This window comes from Panthera onca, chromosome C2 (genome assembly GCF_046562875.1).
Source record: "Panthera onca isolate mPanOnc1 chromosome C2, mPanOnc1 haplotype 2, whole genome shotgun sequence".
In the NCBI taxonomy this organism is placed as follows: Eukaryota; Metazoa; Chordata; class Mammalia; order Carnivora; family Felidae; genus Panthera; species Panthera onca.
In genome coordinates this window covers 86713339-86721118 of record NC_138347.1, presented here as the reverse complement: position 1 = coordinate 86721118, position 7780 = coordinate 86713339, and the positions used below count along the sequence as shown (strand labels likewise).

The following is a 7780-nucleotide window of genomic DNA, read 5'->3' as shown; positions in this document are numbered from 1 at the left end:
ACTTTCATCACATTATACTTATAGAGCTGAGGGGAAAGGAAATGGGCTAATTGTTATAGTAGTTTGTTAAAGAAGTGAATATGAGGGGTGGCCTGTCCATGGTTGCAACCTTTTAACCTTTACATGAGGTTTCTTGCCTTTCTGAAATTCAAACCGTTGTATAAACCTAACATCTTCTCCTAATAAATCCCACCCACTCCAACCCCATTCCGCCACAATTCACTTCCAAAGAAAATGGTATGTATTTAGGGCACTCAGTGAGTAACAACAAAAGTAAGACCAGTGTATCTTCCTGACGACAGCAATTTTGGGGACTTTAGGGCCAGTCAAGACACAGGGAAGCTGAGCTGGAAACAGTTTTGCATTGTGAATCATTATCAAAATTGTGAGCTCAATTCAGATTACAAAATCTTTATTACTGTGATGTTACAAAAACCCAAAAAGAACACAGCTGGATTCTCAGATGACAGGTGAATCTTCCAATTTCTGGCTGAAGACACCTCAATTTTGTGGTAATAAATTGTGCAAATTTGATGTGGACATTACTGTATTGAGATACATGTGGAACCCTACTAGGTTATTATTACAGTGACTTTTTTCTGGCAGTAAGACTTACTTTATGATAAAAATTTAGCAGCCTATGGAGACCCCCCCTCCCATAGGGAACTCTCTCCACACAAAAACTTTCTGGAATTTGATTAGCTTAATTTACTGAAAGTTTAGCTTTTAGTTTTATGATAAACAACAGCAGCATTAAAACCCTACAATTTGCTCCCTGCCTGTATTTCCAGTTTTAACTCTTAACTTACCTTCCTCAAATTCATACTTCGGCTAAGGTGTTCTGCTTACTGCCGCTGACCCTGGGTTGCATTTTCCTTACTTTTTTCTGTCTTCTCTCCTCTCCCAAGCCCTTTGAGATCCAGTTAACATCCTGACTCTTCTTCAATAAAACCTTGCTCAATCTTTATAGTTTGAAGTGATTCTCACTCCACTGAATTCCTATAACAAATAAATTATGGAAAATTATTGTAAATCGTAACAATAAATGTTTGATATATTATTATAACATTTATATCTCATAATTCTACTGGACAATTTTTTCTGTTTATTAACTTTTATTCATCTTTTGTTTTATGAGATTCCAAGATACTCTCAGGTTCAATGATTTACTAGAACTCACAGAATTCGGAAAAGCTCTTATATTCACAGTTGCAATTTATCACAGTGAAAGGATACAGATTAAAATCAGCAAAAGCAAAAGATGCATAGGACAAAGTCCAGGAGAAACCAGGCACAAGCGTCCAGTTACCTTCTCCTATTAGAGATGAATAGACAGCGCTTAGTTCTGCCAGGAACAATGTGTGACAACACTTGAGATGTATTATCAACCAGACATGCTCACTAGAACCTTGGTGTCCTAGGTTTTTATTATGAGTCAGTCATGTAGCAACTCCATTCTTACTCTCCCCCCACCCCCCACCCACCAGAGGTCAAACTAATACAGCATGGCTGAGGAAAGATAAAAACAGGCATTCACCATAAATTTCACTGTTAGCATAAACCATCTGCTGTGGTCCAAGGTCTCAGGTATACAAAGATACTCTTTTCAGGCATGATATTCCAAGGGCTCAGAGTTTGTCTCCCAGGAGCTAGTTAAGAACCAGTCCATCTGAGATGTGCAGGATTTGAGCACACCAAGCCCATTGAGTTAGCACTCTACTATGCACTTTATTTGGTAATATTGAGCTAACCATATTTGATGACTCTTCGGTGTCAGTGTAGAACAGAATCAACATTTTCTCCTCTGTGTTTAGTTACTACTCAATAAATACTTAAATTTTTTCATCATTATATATCTCCTACTCATTACTTCATATACCAAATATATTGTTCAGGTTTGTTATATCTTTCCTCTGCAGAGCAACATAAAGAATGTCAATTCTTGGCCAAATTCTCTTCTTTATTACAATGACATATTTCTACAGATATTTCATCTAAGTTTATGCAAGTAGAGCAGCAGCTAGAGTGACATTTTTCAATAGGAAGTGAGGATACGGAATGTGTACAGTTGTCAATTTGCATTATAAAACTAGAACAAATAAATGTGAAACCTGAGTTGTTTCTTTGAGGCCTGATGTGTCTCCCATCTCACCTAAAATAAGGGACTTACGTTGAAAGGTGTACATGTTTTTTGTTATTTTTGTTTGTTTGTTTTAAATGTTTATTTGTTTATTTTGAAGGGGGAGGGGCCGAGAGAGAGAATCTCAAGCAGCCTCCATGATGTCAGCGTAGAGCCTGATGTGGGGCTCAAACTCATGAACTGTGAGATCACAACGTGAGCCAAGATCTCAAGAGCTGGATGCTTAACTGACTGAGCCACCCTGGTGTCCCAATATTTTTAAATAAGAAAAAAAAAAGACCAGAATGTCTAGATTTTATGTAAATAGATATGATTTAGCTAAGAATACTATTAGTGAAGAATATCAAACTAGCTTCAAAGCTAGAATGTATGGGGTGAAAGGCAAAATAATGTCATAATAAGAGTATGTGACTGGATATCAGGACTTCTGCTATGATAGGGACAATGTTATCTATTTACCACACTTTTAGGATATCCATATTCCCTAGCCGTCCTGGCAGTTAAGTTGAGGTCATCTGATTAATTCTCTTGAGTGAAATCTAACATGTCACTTAGTCCCAGGCGGCTAAAAGTGAGTGGAGGCTAAGTATTCCAGAAGGTGGGATTGCTTGACCTCTCTTAGACTTTATAAAAGAGGAAACAAATATTTGTTGTATTAAAGCCATTGAGATTTCAGGCCATTTGTTACTACAGTCAAACTTAGCCTGACCTGGCTACTATACCTGCACCATAATAACTCTGCAGTTAGCAGTACAGTTGACCCTTGAACAATATGGGGGTTGGAGGTGCCAACCCTTCTACAATTGAAAATCCACAAATGATTTTTGACTTCCCCAAAACTTAACTACTAACAGTAGTTAACAGTCTACTGCTGACTGGAAGCCTTGCCTCTAACATAAACAGTTGGTTACATATTTTGCATATTATATGTATGATATACTGTATTCTTACAATAAAGTAAGCTAAAGGAAAGGAAATGTTATTAAGAAAACCTTAGGGAAGAGAAAAGACATTTACAATACTATACTATATAGAAAAAAATCCACTATAAATGGATTCATGTATTTCAACCACTTTTTAAGGGTCAACCATATAACCAAAGGCAAGAGGCTTCGACTCTTCAGCTTCTAGTTTCCTGGAGCATAAAATGCATACGTTAGCTCTCTCTAAAGTCACCCTTAACTAAAAATGGTCATACAATTGGTTAAAAGCAAGGGCCCGGTAGATTCAATTACTGGCAGTGTCACTTAACTGTGATGTTAATCTCATTTGTCCTTTTCCACAAAATGAGGATATTAATGGTTAATACATATCATCATTTTTAAGTTGCACATGGAAAGCACTAGCCTGGTATATAGAAAGAGTTCTAAAAGTCAACAATTAATAGTCATACCCATACCAATAACAAGCACATTGGTTAAAAAAAGTTTACAAGTCAACAATAAATTTTGTTTTCTAAACATCCTTGCCTCAACAATGATATGGTTAACAGTAGTAAGTGCCTTTTATATCCAGCATTCTTAAACTTCTTCCTAACAACAGAAAAAGATAACAAAGTTAGCTTCTCCATTATTGTCCTGTAGTCATGTTTATGATACCAAAAAATGAGAAAACTTGGTTCACTCTAGTTCATGGAACTCTTACAGCATGAAACAAAAGTAAAAATGTTCTGCTGGGGTGCTCCAGTGTCAGAACCTGCTTTGATGATAAAGCGACATAACAAAAGTTTTTCCCCAGGGCACTATTCCCGACTATGAGACTTAGAGTCATTTTGAATTTCCTTGAATATACCTAAAAATGCCTCATTTCTATCTGAAAAGGAAGTTCACTGTAGCTTTGAAGCAAATATGTAAATACTAATGTATCAATCATGTATTATAACTGCTTGAAATTTTTTTTAATGCTGAACAGATACTAGGCATCATTGTCCACCCCTTTCTACATCTCCTCTGCCTCACAGGTAAGATGTCAAAACTACATTTTCCAGAACAACTAAAAATCTGAGTCACATTCTGACAATGAGAAGCACTTAGACTAGATCTGGAAGGTTGAAGAGAAGCCAGAAGTCTATGCTAGCAATGTGAGCAGATGAACAGTCTAACAAAGGCCTCCGGACAAAACTCCAGAGAATTGTCATCCACTTTTGAGACCCCAGCTGGAATGCTTAAATTAACATTTGTTTTTCTGATTGAAATCTGACTGACATAGAAATCTGACTGACTAATATTATAAATATTAGTAAAGATTTTCTTGGAACTGCTTACAACAATAGATTAAGAATAAAAATTAAAACCTATTAAAAGACTAGAAAAATTTTTAAGTTTATTCATTTATTATTTCAGGGAGAGAGAGAGAGAGAGAGAGAGAGAACAAGTGGAGGAGGGGCAGAGAGAGAGGGAGACACAGAATCTGAAGCAGGCTCCAGGCTCTGAGTTGTCAGCACAGAGCCCAACATGGGGCTCGAACCCACCAACCATTAGATCATGACCTGAGCCAAAGTCGGACACTTAACCAACTGAGCCACCCAGGGGCCCCAAGATTAGAAAATTTTTAACCCTTTGTCTTAAAATTCATTTCAAACTATACTCAAGAAATTTTATTTGATTGCAGTTTAATTCCCTTTTACTGCTACATAATGTTCTTTATCTTTCCTTCTCTTTAGGCCCAGTGTTATTTTTGTACTACTGTATAGGCTCCTAAAATGAAGCTGGAAATAATGAGTACCCACCAATAGAAAATTTAAATATTCTGTTTTAGAGATGCCTGGGTGGTTCAGTTGGTTGAGTGTCCAACTTCAGCTCAGGTCATGATCTTGCAGTTTGTGGGTTTGAGCCCTGCGTCAGGCTCTGTGCTGACAGCTCAGAGCCTAGAGCCTGCTTCAGATTCTGTGTGTGTGTCTCTCTCTCTCTGCCCCTCTTCTGCTTGTGCTCTGTCTCTCTTTCTTAAAAGTAAATAAACATTAAACATATGTTTTTAATTTTCTGTTATAAATTGTACTCGGCCTGTATTTGGCCTGTCTTTACAGATTCTTAAAGGTGCCTTGGCCGAGATAGAATACCAGAGACTAATTTTTAAAATATTTTCCTGTGGTCCCTTAGATCTACAAATTAAATCAAGAAACATGTGCTGAACACCTATACTGCTTGTGCTGTTTAAAAGCTTAAAATTCAGCAAGAAAAATACAAGCATGGGAATGTAGAAAACAATGAAACATATTTAAATAATACTTCAAGACAACAGTAGATGAAATGTTGCAAGGTAATGGAGGAGTCACTGCTCACATTATTTACCAGAAGACTCAGAAAAACTGTGGGGTCTTTTTATGCACACTTTCTCTGCCTTGTTGTCAGCCTTAAATATCATTAATAAAAGTTCTGCTTAATGTCTTGGTATAGGGTTCTAGCAGAGCCCATCATTCTAGATGATGCAAAGCCAGCCAGGTTCACAGCAGTAATTGTTGGTTAATTATATGATGAACTTTTGTCTTGCCTAACTTTGCTCTCTTTCTCTATATTTTTATGAAAGTATATTGTGATATTTTTAGTTCCTGTTGAGGTGTGAATTATAGGCAAATACTGAATAGACAAGAAACTTCAAGTAACAACATAGAAGGAAATTAATCTGTTTGCTTTAGTTTGGGTGTTAAATATTGTATAAGAAACGAAGGGAATAGGATCACCCTACAAAATATTTCCAACTGGTGTGAAATGTTACTAGGAGAGGTCTTCAGGCTTGACAATGGGCTATATGGGCTATATGTCAATGATAAATTAAGTCAAGTATGTTCAATACATAGAAACCACCTATCTATTAAAATCCTCTCTAATATTCCTCTTTTAACTTTAATACTTCTACTTGGGACTTTCCACTGAGTGAGCCTTGACTTTATGCACAGAAATTCATTCATCAGCACAGAGCAGAAACTGAAAACACACTCAAAACACTACAGGCCAAGAGAAAGGATTAAATTAAAAGATAAGGTAAACAAAGAAGGTCACAACCCCTCCCCCCCCCCCCATTACTCCAATTCACCTGATCTTCCTTTATCCATATTCTCAAGGTACTTTTTACTTATATGTCCATTTGTCCTTTTTAAGCTTTAATGATAGAGTAAATTTATTCACTAAAGGTAAGGACAAGCACAAAAGTTCCTTGAGTTTTTCTCCAGTTCTGTATTTCTCCCACCTATCAGTTCTCTTGTTAAGTCAAACTCCAAAATTTCAGATTTTAGGAAGGAGGGAATTTGGCTTGCTTCCAATTTTCTGGGTCTTACCGTCTGGAAAGTAATAGTTAAATAGAAGATTTGCAATTCACTCTTTCCATTTAACAGGGAATACCTCCAGGAAAGGAAAAAGAAGATGACCCTGTCAAATATCCTCCTAAACATGCTAAGGCTAATGACTCCTAGCAAACACACTAATGGTATTTGCTTAGCAATACAGTCCTCATCAATAGGATATATCTGTTAAAAAATTGTTTATGGTAAAAACATACCCGGAATCAATGGATTTATAGACTGCTTCATGGAAAGTGTCATATAAACTACACAACTATCTGAGTTTAAAATGGAGATGTTTTACAACCCAAATAGCTTTTCCTCCATAGTTAACTGTACATCTCATTGGAGACTTCGTATATTAATCTGAGCCCAGGGATCACCCTGACGCAGAGGGAAAAAAAAAAAAAGGACCCAGTAAGGTACCCTATTTCAGATCTCTCCCTGCTTCACCTATGTCTCCGATTGTGTCCCTGAAATCATTATTAAAACTTGTTCTTGGCCAAAATCTGTCACTCATGTGTCTGATTTTGATAACGCAATCTTTGTATTATCTCACCATCCAATCATACCGATCACTTCTCTGACTCTAGCATCAAGCCCAGCCTTGAAAAACGTGTTCTACTTAGTTCTTGGAACTCATTCCCTGCTCGGTATCCCAGCTCTGCTAACCAGGTCTTCCCTGGTTTCTGTCTCCTGAAACATCTCTTAATAAACTTGTTAAGAACCTCAGAATTTGCAGGACCAAGTTCCTACATTTTTAATGCCAGTCCCTACCAGAGATTTGAGTTTTGTTCCACAGCTTAGCACAATGACTATTGATTTTGTGTCTGTGGAAAGATGTGACTGGTTTGGCTTATGTGTTTGACTTTAAGAGTAGCACCCACTCCTGGGTTCTTGTCATCTTTTGTGTCACGTGTTGCAACCACAATGGGTCCCTTGTATGCTGAATCCTCCAGAGGACTCTGCAAAACTGTAGATACTATTTTCTGTTATCTTTTTAATAATTGTGGCTGGCCTTCCCACCTAGATCATAAGAGTAATTCCAGGTTCAGCCCTCCTTAATTTACCTGTCATGTCTTTATATGTGACAGGTAGTGTATCTTACAATTAATTTATATTCCACTTAGTCCACAGAACACATAATATATACTCAATAATTGCCTGTGGATAGAGAGAAGAAAAAGAACCCACATAATGGCTACAGCTTACTTATACTCTCTGTGCACCAGACACACAGTGAGGAACATTACTGTATACAATTTCAAATCCTTGAAAAATATCCTGAAAAAAAACCTCATGATTTTAGTGATGAAGAACATGAAACTTAGGAACATCAGCTCTGTCCAAGGCTTTCCAGCTAG

At 37.0% G+C, this 7780-nt stretch overlaps 1 long non-coding RNA gene across 1 annotated transcript in view; it reads right to left on the bottom strand.

The window, feature by feature from the left end:
- Nucleotides 1-814: 814 nt before the first annotated feature.
- The window catches only part of LOC132683414 (uncharacterized), a 236872-nt gene continuing 229906 nt past the window's right edge, over nt 815-7780 (bottom strand). The window contains exon 4 of the long non-coding RNA XR_009612215.2: nt 815-999. This is a non-coding gene — a long non-coding RNA (uncharacterized LOC132683414). The remainder of the gene's footprint in view (nt 1000-7780) is intronic.